Raw genomic sequence first — 18,734 nt, forward strand, 5'->3', positions numbered from 1 at the left:
GCCTTCAGTGCTCCCTGTGCGCTGTGTTTTATACAAATAGCACATTGTGAACAAATTTTTTTTGAATATGTGTGAAATCCTATAGTGTAATAATGTTCATTAACCATCTGTACCATCCCTCCTGTTGAGACATGGCATGGCCCATGGCTCACTAATGCTGCCCATTTATGCATATTCCGGGGAAGGATTGGTTTATTGCCTATGGTTAACAGTCCTTTATCATCCAGTTTGGCTCCTCGCTTCTTCCACATGGCCTTTTCTTTTTCTAGAGCACTTTGTTGCATTTCTTTTAGAATGTTGTTGTCCGCAGATTCTAAGGTAAATGATTCCTCATCATTATCAAGAAGTGTGTTGTGATTTGCTGCAGCCTTTGCGGCTTTGTCTGCAAAGGCATTGCCTTGTGAGACTGCGTCTGTGTTGTTCGTATGTGCAGTGTATTTACATACAGCTATTTTGCGTCACATCCCAGGTCCTGCCATCTTTTCTTAAGTGGTTTAGCAATAGAAACATGTGGTACAGAACCTGACACTTTGAATAGCGCTGCTGCTTCGGCGGAAAGGCTTCCTGCCATGCAGACAGCCATCTGACCACACACATATAGATGCATAATTACAATCATTTGTGGATCTTTGAGTTTAGCAAACTGCTCTGCATAGCTTGTTGTGCCTTGTGAGTCTGATTTACAGATTTCACCTACGCGCGCCACGTGCATGGTTACATGCAAGTTAGCTTGATTGTGGAGCTAGGCTTCAGGCTGTAAGAATGACAGAGCTTTACCATATATCATAGTGATTGGCTCAGAGAATGGAGGGGGCTGCTTTTTGGGAATGTCGAGTGACCAGTATTTACTGCACGTCTCTCCTTCGCTTACCCACAAATCAACCATTCTATCTACAGACCACATTCCTTTCGGCTGTGGTACGAATCATTAACTGGAGCCAAGAGATGAGATCTCTTCCTAATAGATTTACGGGACATGTGGTGGAGATCACGAAAGGGGCTTTAAGTATGATTCCACTTACAGGGTCACAAACATCTCCAGGGATTGACATTCTTTCTTTGGTTACGAGAACATTTGCTGATCTCACAAAAATCTGTGTAGAGGTTGGCTTCAGGGCTATTAGATCTCTAATTACTGATTTACCTGCACCCATGTTTACTAAGATTGTTAAAGAATTACCTAACACGGTTAGTTGTATTTCTGGTTTGCCTTCAGCAAACAGGAAGATGGTTTCTAAATCTAAAACATCTTGTAAGTCATCGTTTTCAAATTGGTCCAATTTTGTGCCCTGATTTTTTTTTATTTTTTCTGTGAGGGTGAAGTTTGTCACCCACGATGTTCTTTACTCTTATGTTAAGACTCAGACAAACCACGCAAACAACTGGATTCCGTGCAAGGGAAAGCTGAGCAGCAGTTCAAGCTTCCTCGTCTGCTGTTCGCTCGCCTCTTTTATTTGGTGCATACAAGATTTATGTCAATCAGGACCTCACGATTCCTTGTTTCCTATCTACTTTTTCCATCTTTACGACTTCCTGGTCTTATCGAACAGGGTACCTCCAAGTGCTGGTTATATAAACAGCTCCAGCACTGAGTTTAAACATTCACACATTCCTTTTCTTAACAACATTCCTGAAACACTGTAAATCTACTCATCGTAGCATTTAAACAATAATAGTAATAACAACAATTCGTCTCACAGATACGGTGAAGCTAGCTGGCTGCGTGTGTCGGGGCAACGTGACCAAAGAGGAGATACCTTCGACTGCTGCCTCAAACATGTTCAAACGGGGTCACCAATGTGGCAGGCTGAGGAACGACTTGGACAGAGCAGATGGTTTGGACGTATTTATTTTCCATCCACCAGACAATGCTAAATGGTCGAACAGTCGAACAGTGCATGAACTCCAGGGCTAACCACGCCCATCACCTGGGTGTGAGATACACCCCTATGTGTCTGCCACAACTGCAAATATATATTCAACACGCAATACGTTATGAAGGAATGGAGATGTGGGTACCGGGTCATAATTAGTTGGTCTTTCAATAGAAATGACGTCCAAACGATAAAAGATGATTGGAAGCACTGACAGGGGAGGGGGGGCAGTCTGATAGTGTTTACAAGCTGGAGAAATGTCTGCGGTCAGCAATTGTTGATTTCCAGCCCAGAATGCATATGGGCTGTGTAGCGTCTGATTTCTTTGGATTTGCTGAGTTTCTTTGCATTATTAGTGATCCTTCAGAGGGCTGATGTTGCTGCTGGGGAGGGGGAAGTCTACATGAGCAGGTGTTAGTCTTTCAGAGCACTTCAATATGTCCAGTGAGCTGTGCAGCCATTTTCAGACGTAGTTGTTCCAGAATAGTTCAGCAGCGTGGTCATCATCTGTGGTGGGCTCAGGCTCAGGTGCATTTGATACTCACATCGACTGTAAAGTAACGCGGGGCTGAGGGGATGGTGTCGATTGGGGAAACAGACTTTAAAACATGATCCAGGGTCACATGGCTGACGGTAATGGTGTGGGAGAGTTCAATAAATAGGTTGCCATGGCTACCTGGAAATGACCAACAGTTCCATGGGATTGGAGGATGTTGTCCCTGAGGAGAAAATAAGGTTGATATCAAACAAAACAAACAACCTTTTAGCCAAAGATAGCTGTTTCTGTGTGGAAGAATATTAGGGAACTAGATCAATGCTCACCTGAATGACAGTCGCTGAAACCACTTTTGAAAAATCTTTCCTCCCGCGATCCTCTCACAGGTGCTGGAGGATCATTTTTTGTACACTTTGGCTCCTGCACATCAAAACAAAAATACACCAAAACACCCCCCCCTCCAGTGAGATCGACATGAATCCAGACCTTTGAATTACACTTTTTCTTTTTTTTTAATCACAATTTTCAAAGCTTCATATCGTACCGTGAGAATCTAGAGCAGAGGTGGTCCAGAAATTTTCATTTGGGAGCTGATAGTTCAGTTTCTCCTTCAAATAGTGCAATGCAGGTTGAAGCTTCTCTATGTGCATCATCACATTTTCAAACCTCTGATTGGTGCAGTAAAAGTGAGAAAAAGCCAGTTTAATGATCCATGCCTACCTAATGGATTGATGACAGTCCCCAGCTGTCTTTATGTTACTTCAAATATATATTCAACATGCAATACCTTCTGATAGACTGGAGATGTGGTTACCGGGTCATAATTAGTTGGTCTTTCAAAAGAAATGAAGTCCAAATGATAAAAGATGATTGGAAGCACTGATGGGGGGGAGCCAGTCAGATAGTGTGCAAAACAGATCAAACATCTAATATATGTTTACGACAGACGACTTACTCAATGCAAGGACCACCAGACTCGAGAAAATGAGCCACTTGGTCTTGCAGGTATTGACTTTATCTTTAGTACTGCTGGACATGCAGCTTCCTGAGGAGCTCGACTCTGAGGAGCTCGACTCTTTAAGGTAGCTCAGGATGCGTTTAGTGTCATAGCTGTCCTCGTCAATGGTGTCAGATGTTGTGTCGCTTGTAATTGTGGGTTTTTGCCTCCTCTTGAAAACTCTGGATTGGAAAGAAAGTGGAACAGTGGGACCCTGAACACATACAAAGAATGCACTAACTGATGTGGTTGTAATTTTCTGTACTGTACCTGTAAACTCTCTCTCTGTAACAAATGGTCGGATTTCCATCCTTGTCGTAATACCCCATTTCTAACAGTCTCAAACTTCTTCGCTTGCCTATAAACAAAGAGCAGATTCACTTCAGAAACTCTTCTGGGGCCTGGTTAAATGCATGTTTTTGTTAATAGCAATAGATGGAAAACTCATAAGAGAATGGGCAAGGTAAAAGCCAACAGAAGTAATCCAAAAAGACAAAAAATGGAAATGATTAGGATTCAAGAGTGAAGAAAAAACGATCCGACAAACCATTTAGTATGATAGACATTTTGTGCCAAAGCTGCGTCGCTCATCTAAACCAACGTATATATTATGTACTGTGTGTTTGCCAACAAAAAGTCTAGCAGTCTCCAACCCTGAAGCAGTATAAATGAAAGCTTTTAGTTTTAAAAATGCTTTCATGCTCTGATCCATCAAAGCTTAGTAAAGCTTTACATATAGGAGCACACACATATACACCTTGTGAATAATTACAACACAAGGCCCAAGATTCTATGTGACCCAAAAATAAGCCTAATTCCAAAATAAACAACCGATAATTTTTTGGCTAAGGCTTTGTCCCGCATTAACCATTTTAAAACAAATGCTTCATCTCACCCTGCAGAATAATCTTAGGATTGTCATTTCAGCTCATTATACCATTAGTTGAAAGACCCCCAAGAACTGGAAAAAGAACTTTGCTGCACTCAAATGGACAAAAAGGAAAATAACAGGTGTCTTCCCTGTCCCTTTCAGAAGCAAAAGAACGACTAGAATATAATTTAACAATAATTTAAGAGATTTTTATTGTGTTATCGACATTCAACATGTTCTTAAGCAGCCAATAAAGCAGCCAAAGTATGACGACAGTGTGTGCGTGCGGACGGTGTATATACAGGCTCTGACCACTAGAGGGAACACTTTACTAAATGACACTCAAATGAAAATGACACCTGTATCCCGTTTTAACTGTGCACTGAATAAAATACCTCAAAATTATAAACTCCAGATTTGCCTCTACCGTGTTTTTTTTTGTTTTTATTTGTATACCGAGCCTTTGATGGGGTTGCAGATTTTTTATTTATTTATTTTTTAAATACATATACACCCAAACATTGGCCATCGGGAACAAAACTGGCCCACACATCAGGATCACGTTGGGCTCCAAAGCAAGCGCACCGTATATGCTCCGGGGCGGGGCGACGTGATGACGTCAGGCCTTTATGTTAGCAAATCACGGCGTGCACGGGGCGGGCTCGTGAAAGAAAGCTAACTAATCGAGAGAATGAAGAGGAGCTAACGTTTTAGGAGAAAGGCAATTGTCAACACAGACAAGGGAGCAGAATTCTAAGCGGACTGGCTGTCTTCCTAGTTGACTACATGAACAAGTTTATATGTCGTTTATCAACGACTGTGTTTGCTCAAATGCCCGAGGTGAATTTGGATTCTAAATCGATTGTCCCATTTCCAAATGGAAACCATTGCAGGACAGATACTTTGTGCTAACTAGCCGGGTGAATCATGCAGGAGACGTTTCCTTGTCACCTATAAACCCAAACTGAATGTTTTGTCTGTCATGAGTCCGGCCGGGTGCTCCCATGTGAACGGCTATTAGGTGGATAATTGGAAACAAAACCTTCAAGTCATATACCAACGCTTTGTTTGGACTGGTACTGCTGAGACGAGGAGACGCAAGGTTAAAACACAGTGAACTGCAGCGTTACATTCAGAAAACAAAAGTTGTAAACTATTGCAAAAGTGGAGAGCGAGTGATGTCCCACATGATGCACAAATGCAGGATTTCTTTGAGCACCTCTGGCTCCAACTGTTCTCGTAGTAATCTTCACGTAATCTTCCAGCACCTGCTCACCTCACCGGCTCGGTGGAGTCGCGCCAATCACGCTCAACTTGACAAACTGGACAGGTTCTTGAATTTCCTGTTCATCAATAAAGGATTTGTCAACATTTTGTTGTTTTGAGTCATGCGGGTTAGCTTCCGCTTTGCCAGTGCCGAGCCGTTAGCCAAGATGCTAAAGTTGGGCTTGAGTGAGAGTTGTAGCTGAGGGCTAATGCGATCGGTTTGCGTGGCTTCACACGCAAACAAACAGGTCCACAGATTAGTGATTCTCTGCCGGTCATCCCGGGTCATCGTGCTTCCCTGCACCGGTCGTCCGCTCATCACTTTGGTTGCCGGAACGTCTGCGGGTGACTTCATTGCCAGTTTCCTCCGGAGCTTATCCCACACAAGATCGCCCACAGCTGCCAATAACTTTTTCCCTGGTTTTCCTTTGCATGATTTCGTTTCAGGGATGACCTTTCATTAGATTTGCATCATGTTTGTTCCAGGTTGTTTTTGTGCCATGGTTTTAAGGAAACCACGAAGATCCAGTTTCTCTTTTAACCGACGGTCTTTTGCAGGTTCCTTGACTGTTGTGTGGACACATTTTCAATACTGCATTTTCCTCCTACAGCATCACAGTCATTCTGCTGATGGATCATTTTGGCTACTGTGGACTTTGTTTCCCTGAAAGTTAAAGGTGGAATGCAAATTTGGAATGATGATTTTTGCACCCCCGGGTATTAGAAATAAAAGTGACAGAGCTTTTTTTCACCCTCTTGTTGGAATAGGAAGTGCCCAAAGAGCTAGAAGGGTTCTGGGCTGAGTCACTCATCGTCTGTCAGCACAGAACAGGGAACCTCTTCTAGTTTTGATATTGTGACAAGTTGACCTGTTGTTAAAGAGGCGTCGAACTCTTTACATTTGTGCTGCCGTGAGCAGGTTTGCAAGGCGTTGGTGCCGTCATAGATATAATAAGACTTATGTTGTCATATCCTTATCAGCCTGCCTCCTCGGGTTGGTGTATGTCTTTCATTGACATCACAACATGCTGATAATCCTGGAGCCTCAAGTGTGCTCATCGAGGAAATTCCGCCACCGCTTGCACCTTAGATGGCAACAGAACTGCACCCTGGGAAGAAATGCGGTGGTGCAAGAAATCAATCACAGACCAAACTTGCATTTGCTCTGGGTTTACGATCAGGCCATGATCTGCCAGTTGCTGAAAAACCTGCCCAAGGTGTGTCAGGTGCTCGTCTGCAGATGGACTTGCTACCAAAATGTCGTCCAAATAGACAAACACAAAGGTGAGGTGACGTAATACCGAGTCCATCAACCGCTAAAAGGTCTATACTGTCCCCTTCAGGCCAAAGGGCATGCACAGGAACTCAAAAAGCCCAAAATCACTGCAGTCTTGGGCACATCCTCAGCATGCACTGGAACCTGATGATAGCCACGCACCAAGTCTACTTTGGAGAAAACGGTAGTGCCTGCCTAGCGAACGGAAAAATCCTGTATGTGCGGAACGGGGTAACGGTCATGGGCTGTGATATCGTTAAGACGACGAAAATTGCCACACGGCCTCCAAATGCCATCCACCTTGGGCACCATATGGCGCGGAGAGGCCCATAGTTTGTTAGAGCGCCGCACAATTCCCACTGTAGCGAATTCCTCCTTAGCTGTCGCCAAATTCACAGAGCCGAGTCGCAGTGCCCGTGCAAAAAAACGGGCGGACCCATGGTGGGAATGAAGTGCACCACCCCGTGCTTCGTGACGCCAACACGCTCTGCACGGAGGTACCTCCTAGCAGTCAGCAGCACACGATCCGCTTCCTCAGCCAAACCACGAAAATCACCTGCAGCCAAACTTGGGGACTTCGCCAAGGCCACCTGGACCGGATGTGGAAGTTGGCGCAGGAAAATGTGCCGGAAAAGGAACCCGCCCTCGTCAGAGCCCAGAAATGGTAGCATGCTGTCCATAAGGTCCACCGCCGAACCATCGGCCAAACCCGGCAGGGAAAGCAGTTTATACGCCCTTTCCGCTTCGGACTGGCTGTACTTCCGGAGCAGGAGCTCCTTGAGCGCAGTGGCGTGTCCCGCAGCAGCTGCATGACACGTCGTGTGGATTGCTGGCCCAGAGCCACCACCAAATAATATCTGGAGTCGTCCTCGGTGACTCCTCGCAGGTGGAACAGCACTTTGACATGCTGGAACCACGGGGCCGGATCGCTCTGCCAGATGTACGGACGCGGTGAAGCTAGCTGGCTGCGTGTGTCGGGGCGACCTGATGTGATGGAAAATGAGACACCCACCTCTCCCACAAGAGTATATTGCAAAAGGGGAGAGGCGGAAGGATCACCATCACTTTTATAGGGGACACCACAGAAGAAGAAATGCAGGACACTGGAAATTCTGTATAGACCATATTTTGTGTAATTAAACGCCCCATAACATATTATGACACAAAGGCCCTGTTACATTTGCAAATGATCATGGTGTTTGAATTCAGAAACATTGTTTTTGTGTGTGTGAAGTGTTTTGAAGGAAAACCTTTAAAGATAATGGTTTATCATTTGGTGAGTTGTATGTTTGGTTTGGAATTATTATTCACTTAATTTAAAAATCCGCAACTACATCAAAGGCCCGGTCTAAAAATAAAAACAAAAAAAAACACGGTAGAGACAAATCAAGAGTTTATCATTTTTAGGTATTTTATTCAGTGCACAGTTGAAACGGGACATGAGTGTCGTTTTCATTTGAGTGTCATTTAGTTAAGGGTTCCCTCTAGTCATTGGAGCCTGTATATACACCGTCCACACGCACACACTGTCATACTTTGCTCAATTAGTGTAGTCACGTAACGTGTTGAATGTCTATAACACAATAAAAAATCTCTTAAATTATTGTTAAATTATGTTCCAGTCGTTCTTTTGCTTCTGAAAGGAACAGGGAAGACCCCTGTTATTATCCTCTTTGTCTACTTGAGTGCAGCAAAGTTCTTTTTTCAGTTCTTGGGGGGAAGTCTTTTAACTAATGGTATATTGAGTTGCAAAGACAATCCTCAGATTATTCTGAGGGTAAAATGAAGCCTTTGTTTTAAAATGGTTAATGCGGGACAAATACTCGGCCAAAAAATGATTGGTTGTTTGTTTTGGAATTAGGCTTATTTTTGAACCCAGATTCTCTGTGGTAGTCGAGCTTTCTGACAGCCTTCTGTTGTACTGATTCACAAGAAAAGTTTACATACACTTGTAAAGAACGTAATCTCATGGCTGTCTTGAGTTTCCAGTTATTTCTACAACTCTGATTTTTCTCTGATATAGTGATTGGAACAGATCCTTCTTTGTTACAAAAAACATTCATGAAGTTTGGTTCTTTTATGATTTTATTATGGGTAAACTGAAAGTGTGACCAAATCTGCTGGGTCAAAAATATACATACAGCAACATGAATGAGCAATTTTGGAGACTTAGAAAGTTGTGTCAATGACATGAGCTTCATAGCATGGCCTCTTAACTTCTTGTGAGTGATCATGAGTGACTACAGCTGGTGACTTCTCTGAGGCCATTTAAAAAGGGCTCATTGGATAAAAACACCCACAAACGCTACAATGGGAAAGTCAAAGGAGCTCAGCACAGATCTGAAAAAGAGAATCATTGACTTGAACAAGTGAGGAAAGTCACTTGGAGCCATTTCAAAGCAGCTGCAGGTTCCAAGAGCAACAGTGCAAACAATTGTTTGTAAGTATAAAGTGCATGGCGCTGTTTTGTCACTGCCACGATCAGGAAGAAAATGCAAGCTGTCACCTGCTGCTGAGAGAAAACTGGTCAGGAGGGTGAAGAGTCAACCCAGGAGCACCAAAAAGCAGATCTGCCAAGAATTAGAAGCTGCTGGAACACAGGTGTCAGTGTCCACAGTCAAGCGTGTTTTGCATCGCCATGGCTGCCATGCAAGAAGGAAGCCCTTGCTCCAAAAGCGGCACCTTAAGGCTCGACTAAAGTTTTCTGCTGATCACATGGACAAAGATAAGATCTTCTGGAGGAAAGTTCTGTGGTCAGATGAAACAAAAATTGAGCTGTTTGGCCACAATGCCCAGCAATATGTTTGGAGGAGAAAAGGTGAGGCCTTTAACCCCAAGAACACCATGCCTACCATCAAGCACGGTGGTGGTAGTATTATGTTGTGGGTCTGTTTTGCTGCCAATGGAATTGGTGCTTTACAGAGAGTCAATGGGACAATGAAGAAGGAGGATTACCTTCAAATTATTCAAAAAAACCTAAAGTCATCAGCCCGAAGGTTGGGTCTTGGGCACAGTTGGGTGTTCCAAAAGGACAATGACCCCAAACACACATCAAAAGTGGTAATGGAATGGCTAAATCAGGCTAGAATTAAGGTTTTAGAATGGCCTTCCCAAAGTCCATGTCAGAAAGCCAACAAATTTAACTGAACTGCACCAATTCTGTCAAGAGGAGTGGTCAAAGATTCAACCAGAAACTTGCCAGAAGCTTGTGGATGGCTACCAAAAGCGCCTAATTGAAGTAGAAATGGCCAAGGGACATGTAACCAAATATTAGCATTGCTGTATGTATATTTTTGACCCAGCTGATTTGGTCACATTTTCAGTTTACCCAGAATAAAGTCATAAAAGAATCAAACTTCATGATTGTTTTTTGTGACAAAGAAGTATCTGTTCCAATCATTCTATCAGAGAAAAATCAGATTTGTAGAAATAACTGGAAACTCAAGAGAGCCATGACATTATGTTCTTTGCAAGTGTATGTAAACTTTTCACCACCACTGTATATGTGTGTGTGCTCCTGTATGTAAATCTTTACTAAGCTTTGATGGATCAATGCATTAAAGCAATTTTAAAACTAAAAGCTTTCATTTATGCTGCTGCAGGTTTGGGGACTGTTACACTTAAGTTGTTGGCAAACATACAGTACATAATATATACGTTGGTTTAAATGAGTGACGCAGTATTGGAACAAAATGTCTATGATACAAAATGGTTTGTCGGAACTTTTTTTTTGTTCACTCCTGAATCCTTCCATTTTTTGTCATTTTGGATTACTTTTGTTGGCTTTTACCTTGCTCATTCTCTTAGGAGATTTCCATCTATTGCTATTAACAAAAACATGCATTTAACCAGGCCCCAGAAGAGTTTCTGATGTGAATCTGCTCTTTGTTTATAGGCAAGCGAAGAAGTTTGAGATTGATAGAAATGGGTGATTATGACGAGGATGGAAATCCAACCATTTGTTACACAGAGAGAGTTTACAGGTACAGTACAGAAAATTACAACCACATCAGTTAGTGCAGTTTTTGTACGTGTTCAGGGTCCCACTGTTCCACTTTCTTTCCATCCAGAGTTTTCAAGCAGAGGCGAAAACGCAAAAGTACAAGCAACACAACATCTGACAGCATTGGCGAGGAAAGCTATGACACTAAACAAATGCTGTGCTACCTTACTGAGTGGAGCTCCTCAGAGTCGAGCTCCTCAGAAAGCTGCATGTCCAGCAGTACTGAAGATACAGTCAAGACTAAGTGGCTTATCTTCTCTAGTCTGTTGATCCTTGGTTTGAGTAAGTCGTCTGTCATAAATATATATGAGATGTTTGATCTGTTTTGCACACTATCTGACTGGCTCCCCCGCCCATCAGTACTTCCAATCATCTTTTATCGTTTGGACGTCATTTCTTTTGAAAGACCAACTAATTATGACCCGGTACCCACCTCTCCAGTCTATCATAAGGTATTGCATGTTGAATATATATTTGAAGTAACATAAAGACAGCTGGGGACTGTCATCAATCCATTAGGTAGGCATGGATCATTAAACTGGCTTTTTCTCACTTTAAGTGCACCAATCAAAGATTTGAAAATTTGACGATGCACATAGAGAAGCTTCAAACTAAATTGCATTCTATGAAGGAGAAACTGAACTATCAGCTACCAAATGCAAATTTCTGGACCAACTTTGCTCTGGAGTTTCACGGTACGATATGAAGCTTTGAAAATTTTGAGCGTAATGCAAAGGTCTGGATTCATGTTGATCTCACTGGGGGGGGGGACTTTTTGGTGTATATTTTTTTTGATGTGCAGGAGCCAAAGTGTACAAAAAACGATCCTCCAGCACTTATGAGAGGATAGCGGGAATCAATATTTTGGGGATTCAACTTTTTTCAAGAGTGGTTCCAGCGACTGTCATTCAAGTGAGTATTGATCTAGTTTACTAATATTCTTCCACAGAAACAGCGATCTTTGGCTAAAAGGTTGTTGTTGTTTTTTTTTACATCAACCTCATTTTTTTCCTCAGGGACAACATCCTCCAATCCCAGGGAACTGTTGGTCATTTCCGGGTAGCCATGGCAACCTATTTATTGAACTCTCCCACAACATTACCGTCAGCCATGTGACCCTGGATCATGTTTTAAAGTCTGTTTCCCCAATCGACACCATCCCCTCGGCCCCGCATCACTTTGTAGTCTATGTGAGTATCAAATGCACCTGTAGACGTTCCACAGGTTGCTGTGATACGGGCTGTAGAACACAGGGTTTACCGGGGTCTGATTTGTCTCTGACAGGGACTACAATCTTTAGATGAAAAAGCGGTGCATCTTGGGAAATTTATATACGATCTTGATGGTAACCCAACCCAGACGTTTGCAGTGAAGGTGAGGAGGACATTGCAGAGTGGTTTTGTTATTTATAGTGCAGATTTTTCAGAACTAACTTGTCTCTTTTGTCTATGCAGGATCATGACAGTATTCCTTTCAAATACGTAGACTTGCGAATTGAATCCAACTATGGCCATGCTGACTACACGTGCTTGTATGGTTTCAGGGTCCATGGACGGATATAAGATATAATAGTGAGTAATTAATAAAACTAATTTGACTTGATAAAGCTTTTGTTCTAAGTAAAATTTCTCTTAAATTAATCAAAAGACATTCTTTTACCAGCAGAAATGATTGACGACTCATGCTCCTGAAATCAGTCTCCGAATTACACACTAAAACTTGCCCATCCTGCAGAGAGAGTGCTGATGATGTTTGATGAATGAATCCAGGCCATGAGAAACTGAGCCTGAGCCCACCACAGATGATGATCATGCTACTGAACTATTCTGGAACAACTACGTCTGAAAATGTCTGCACGGCTCACTGGGCATATTGAATTGCTCTGAAAGACTAACACCTGCTCATGTAGACTCCCCCCTCCCCAGCAGCAACATCAGCCCTCTGAAGGATTACTAATAATACAAAGAAACTCATCAAATCCGAAGAAATCAGTCGCTACACAGCCCATTGTCACAGCTGCGGGTGACCCCGCCGTTGCGTCCTCTTTCACCAAGTCTTCATTTGAGTGTCCTTTAGTTAAGGGTTCCCTCTAGTGGTCGGAGCCTCTATAGACACTGTCCACACGCACACACTGTCTTAATACTTTGTTCAATTGGTGTAGTCATGTAACGTGTTGAATGTCTATAACACAATAAAAAATCTCTTAAATTATTGTTAAATTATGTTCTAGTCGTTCTTTTGCTTCTGTTGGATCACAATAACTCCAACAGAAGGAAAGATGACCCCAGCCCGGCATCCCCGTTTACTCCTCCTCAGCTCGGGTCGCTCCTTGGGCAGTGCTGCAGAGCTCCGTAGGGCGAACAGCTGATCCCTGCCTTAAACAAGCGAGCCGCAGCTCCGCGATGGGTCTCCGGACGCGGTATCGAAAAGTGAAAAAACGAGTAGAGCCACCACTGGAAACTCCGTCTTACATACATGACGAAGGTAAATGAAACAAACCAAACGCACAAAAACAAAAGTAGTAGGTGCGGAGAAAGAAGAAAAGCTCGAAGGTGAGCGGGAGCTGTTGTTACAGGCTGCCACTCGCGCGGCGCCAGACAAGACAAAAGGCCTAATTCGTTTGGGGAAACCATGTGTTGGATTATTAAAAAATTTGATAACACTTCTTGCATCTTCTGCTTTTACAGGAATCGCCTCTGGCCAGCCAGTGTATGCATCCACTGCCACCACGAGGTATCGGAATCCACTGACTCTATCTATAATGTCAGTGAAATCTATGATTATTTCTTGCCCTGCCATGGGGGCAACTGGAAACTTGCCCTCATGTGGTCGAATTATTGATTTTACATTAAAGTGTGTGCATATTAAACATTCTCTGATATAATTCTCTACAATGGCTGGCAAAAATGGATGCCACCAGTGTGTTAAATACCGCATCATTTGTGGTGTCCCGCAGTGTGTCAGGCCATGGGCCTCTTCCAGAACGGCATCTACCAGACCGGGCGGTAGAACAGGTCTTCCGTCTGGGCCCCGCCAAATTCCTTCATCTTTCACTGCCCCCCTTTTCCTTCCAAACTGTTTCATGTGGAGAAGCTTCTTCTTGATCACAATTTAGCCATCCTATATTTCCCCTTTTCCTGCTTCTCAACTGGGAAAATAGGAGTATTCCATGCTGAATTGGAATACACATCAGCATTTGTCCCTTCACACCTTGGTGTGGAATAAAGCAGCTCAGTTTCAGTCCAATAGAAAATTGCACAACAAGACCTTTGTCTCCGCACAGAATAGCTGCTCCTTTCCTCACAAGGAGATCTCGTCCCAACAGGTTGAGAGGGCAATGTGTTGAAATCACAAAGGGGTGCAACACAGTCTGTCCGGCAAAATGAGTCACTAATGGCACAGAAAATGGCAGTCTCTCCAGTCTCCCTGAGAACCCCACAAGCTCGACGGTGTCAGATGAGATCAGCTTCGGTGATAAATTCCATGAGATAATGGAATAGCGGGCTCCTGAGTCAACCAAGAAAGAACGTCCTCTTCCCTGCACCGTCATGCGGATGAGGGGATCTGCCAGTGCCTCATCCGCAGGGGGCCCCTGGGCCCCATCACTGCAACTCATCATAGGGCCAGTTTTCCATTGGGAACTGGCCTTGTGGAGCAACCTTAGGATTTGGAGCACGGTATTGAGGTCTTCCCCTCCCTCTGCTTCCTTTGTTAGTCTGGGGGAAGAAAGGGTTTTTTGGCAAGGTCCAAATGTTGGAACACTGTCTGATACTGATAGTTCCGATATGGACAGTCCTTTCGGCAATGGCCATACCCTTTGCAGGCGTGACACTGATCTCAGCCTAAGAACCCACCTATCAAGCCGTATCATTGCTTGCCGCGTCTCCCACACATGCCTCCCCTAGGACTGACCCAATACGGGTTTATCGGAGTAAACTCTTGTTGCGGACCTAACGGATCTGGCTGTACCTGCTGAGGAAACTGCTGAACCATCTGTTTCTTTTCCTTTCGTTTATCATTAAGCTTTTTCTGTGCCTCATCTAACTGCATTTTTAGGAGCTGTTCCTGCGCTGTCATCACCCCCTCCTTCTTTCCTTGTTGTTTAACTTTAAATGTGTTGATGTGGTGAGAAAGATGTCTCTCCCAGACATCAGATGTGCTGCCTGGAAGGTCAGGATTTCCTTCCATGACTTCTTTCACTGATTGTGGAAGTCCTAAAATTATTGCCTGATGAAACAAAGTGGTGTGTAGATTATTTAAACCAGGATGGCACCCTGTGGCACACATCCATTCCTCTTTACACCTCGTAAGGAACCCATGTGCCGACTCATTTTCCTCCCACTTAAATCTTAAGTTCTGCATTGCTCCTGGAGATACTGGAAATATCTGTCTCATAGTTTCACCAACCCTGGTTGCACAAGGCCCAAACCGTGCAGCGTTAGGTCTATCTGTAATACCTGCTGCTACCTCAACTTTATCCAAATCCCAGAGAGACACTTGTCTCCCTAAAATTCCTTGAAAGTCTCCCATGGGTGGGGGCATCTTATCCACCAAACAATTAATGTCTGTAATAGCAAATGGAACATATACTGGTTCCTGTCCTCCTCTTTTCTGTATCAGAGGGGCCTGGAACTGCGGCATTCCTGAAATGGGCCCCTTACACCACTTGTGTATTCTTATTTGACCCACCTCCTCATTGCTTATGGCCCTTGTCAGTGGTAAACCTCTATACTCACACTCACTGTCTTCCCCTGATTCTGATTCATAATTTTCCATACTTGAACATGGATCTTTTTCATATAATTCTGTCTGAGATTCAACAGGCTCTTGAATCTCCAATTCCCCAATAAATGTAGCCGGAATTTTGAGGGTGTCTGTCTTACTCTCACTCTCCTCTTTATCACTGCCATAAATCATTCTTGCCTTCTCCTCCCTGCGCTCAGCCCTTGCAAATCCTCCTGAGAGATCAGCTCATTTCACTTGTTTTATTTGATCGCTGGATGTTTTAAAGACGTTTAATGCAGATTTTTGACTGTCCTGTTTTTTAACCAATCGACATTCCTCTCTAAATTCATTTTTTCCTAACTTATCTCCAACCTCTTCCTGTCCCTGTTTGATCCTTCTAACCTGTCTCCGAAGTTCCCACACTGTCTCACGTAACTCCTGTATTTCTTCATCTGTGTCCACATCTAACTGACCACTATTAATAGTCAAAACTGGCAATTGATATGGCGGTGGTGAAGAGGTAGTAGGCAATGATGGATAAAGAGTGGCATTAAGTGTCAATGCCTGATTTGGATCTTCTAGTGGAGGCTTCTCTGGATTGGGCACTCGTGTGACCCAATGTATTTGACAGACAAAATGTATTTAGCAAATAGAACCAATTCAAGATACAAATATTACAGAGCGCCAGGCCAGTTCATAACTCTACAATAACAAAGTCAATTGTCAGGGCATGAAGTCTGACAACCTAACTATCCCTTGACCCAGTCTTTTATAGAAACACATATGTAAATTATTGATGCTAATCCAGTCCAATCCAGTCCTTCTTCTTGGATGACCTTATCTTCTTCTCCCAGTTCCATTGGATGCTGACAGTCCTTCTTCTCCGTTGTTTCCCAAATGGCCAGGTCAAAGTTCACCTTCTCTGTGTGGCGGACACATAGGGGCGTATCTCACACCCAGGTAATGCATGGGGTGATGGGCGTGGTTAGCCTTGGAGTTAATGCACTGTTTGATGCACCATTTAGTATTGTCTGGTGGATGCAGAATAAAGACGTCCAAAATATCTGCTCTGTCTGAGTTGTTCCTCGTCCTGCCACAATATCTTTTAAAAAATCTGCAACTACATCAAAAATAAAAACAAGAGAGAGAGACAAATCAGGAGTTTATCATTTTTAAGTATTTTATTCAGTGCACAGTTAAAACGGGATATGAGTGTCGTTTTCATTTGAGTGTCATTTAGTTAAGGGTTCCCTCTAGTCATTGGAGCCTGTATATACACCGTCCACACACACACTGTCGTCATACTTTGCTCAAATGGTGTAGTCACGTAACGTGTTGAATGTCTATAACACAATAAAAATCTCTTAAATTATTGTTAAATTATGTTCCAGTCGTTCATTTGCTTCTGAAAGGAACAGGAAAGACCCCTGTTATTCTCCTTTTTGTCTACTTGAGTGCAGCAAAGTTAAACTAAAAGCTTTCATTTATGCTGCTGCAGGGTCGGGGACTGCTGGACTTTAGTTGTTGGCAAAGATACAGTACATAATATATACGTTGGTTTAAATAAGTGACGCATTTCTGGCACAAAATGTCTATTATACAAACTGGTACGTTGGAACTTTTTTTTGTTCACTCCTGAATCCTAATCATTTCCATTTTTGTCTTTTTGGATTACTTTTGTTGGCTTTTACCTTGCCCATTCTCTTATGAGATTTCCATCTATTGCTATTAACAAAAACATGCATTTAACCAGGCCCCAGAAGAGTTTCTGAAGTGAATCTGCTCTTTGCTTATATGCAAGCGAAGAAGTTTGAGATTGATAGAAATGGGTTATTATGACAAGGATGGAAATCCGACCATTTGTAATAGAGCGAGAGTTTACAGGTACAGTGAAAATTACAACCACATCAGTTTGTGCAGTTTTTCTACGTGTTCAGGGTCCCACTGTTCCACTTTCTTTCAGAGAGTTTTCAAGCGGACACTCAAGCAACACAAACACGTGATGCACTACATTACAGAGTCGAGCTCCTCAGGAAGCTGCATGTCCAGCAGTACTGAAGATATGGTCAATGCCTGCAAGACTAAGTGGCTCATCTTCTCTAGTCCGTTGGTCCATGCTTTGAGTAAGTCGTCTGTCATAAACATATATGAGATGTTTGATCTGTTTTGCACACTATCAGAGTTGCATGTTGCTGGTTGCTGTCATCCAATCCATTTGGTAGGCATGGATCATTAAACTGTCTTTTTCTCACTTTTAGTGCACCAATCAGAGGTTTGAAAATTTGATGATGCACATAGGGAAGCTTCAAACTGAATTGCACTATGTGAAGGAGATACTAAACTATCAGCTCCCAGATGCAAATTTCTGGACCAACTTTGCTCTGGAGTCTCACGGTACGATATGTAGATGTTTTATTCTCATTTTTACAGTATTTGTGGACCCACTGTGTTACGTACTAAACGTAATAAACATAATAAAATAGTCAAACAAGTTTTCTTTTCCTATTTATTCATTGTTGACAGCATGTAGAAGGGCTGAATTATTGTCAATCAATGAACATATCTTAGATCAGTATAGAAAGAACAGCAGCACAACACCTGATGATTTGATTCTAACAGCATTCAAAATGGCATGTAATACACTGTCGTCAAGAAAGGTTTTTCAAACCAGTGTTAAGCTGCTACCTTACTACTCTAACTTTGTCTAACAGCCAGTTTGGAAACCACAACACTGATCTATAAAAAAGCTCCATTTTCCTTCAGCTCTGCTGAATTTGGCTGTAAGACTAAAAGTGAATTCTTTCCATTAACAGCTTTATTAACTTCCAGATGAATGGGTAAACATGTAGCAATGCAAAACCTGTTGGTGGAGCAATTCAAACATCCCATCATGTCTTTGCATAGTAACCAAATTGGGCATTATTGCAAAGTGCTGTGACATTAGATAGGGCAGAGGATTTGAAGCCACATTCAAAGCTGCAGCAAATGACAACATTCTTGTTCAGGCTCTTGTTCAGATTTTGCTCTTCTCTTTTTATTCCAGCATCATGAGAACATTCTCTGGTATCATTTTCTTATCAGGTTAGTGAAATTCAATGCATTTCTTTGCTGCACATATAAAAACAAAACCTGACCTGTTCTAGATAAGGTAAATATAAAGGTTGATTTATTTTATTACTTTGGCTTAATTATTCACTTCAAACTTTAGCAAAGGATTTAAATGTAG

At 42.7% G+C, this 18,734-nt stretch overlaps 2 long non-coding RNA genes across 2 annotated transcripts; one reads left to right on the forward strand and one right to left on the reverse strand.

Annotated features, from left to right (window-relative positions):
• Nucleotides 1–2,921: 2,921 nt before the first annotated feature.
• On the reverse strand, nt 2,922–3,446 carry LOC115249873 (uncharacterized). Its single transcript, XR_003888502.1, has 3 exons — nt 3,326–3,446; nt 3,158–3,249; nt 2,922–3,038 (listed from the first exon to the last, which is right to left on the reverse strand). It is a non-coding gene; the product is annotated as an uncharacterized lncRNA (long non-coding RNA).
• A 13,897-nt stretch (nt 3,447–17,343) lies between these two features.
• LOC115250046 (uncharacterized) lies at nt 17,344–17,876 on the forward strand. Its single transcript, XR_003888619.1, has 3 exons — nt 17,344–17,392; nt 17,472–17,631; nt 17,767–17,876. It is a non-coding gene; the product is annotated as an uncharacterized lncRNA (long non-coding RNA).
• Nucleotides 17,877–18,734: the final 858 nt, after the last annotated feature.

The sequence above is a fragment of the Takifugu rubripes genome, chromosome 5, assembly GCF_901000725.2.
Source record: "Takifugu rubripes chromosome 5, fTakRub1.2, whole genome shotgun sequence".
In the NCBI taxonomy this organism is placed as follows: Eukaryota; Metazoa; Chordata; class Actinopteri; order Tetraodontiformes; family Tetraodontidae; genus Takifugu; species Takifugu rubripes.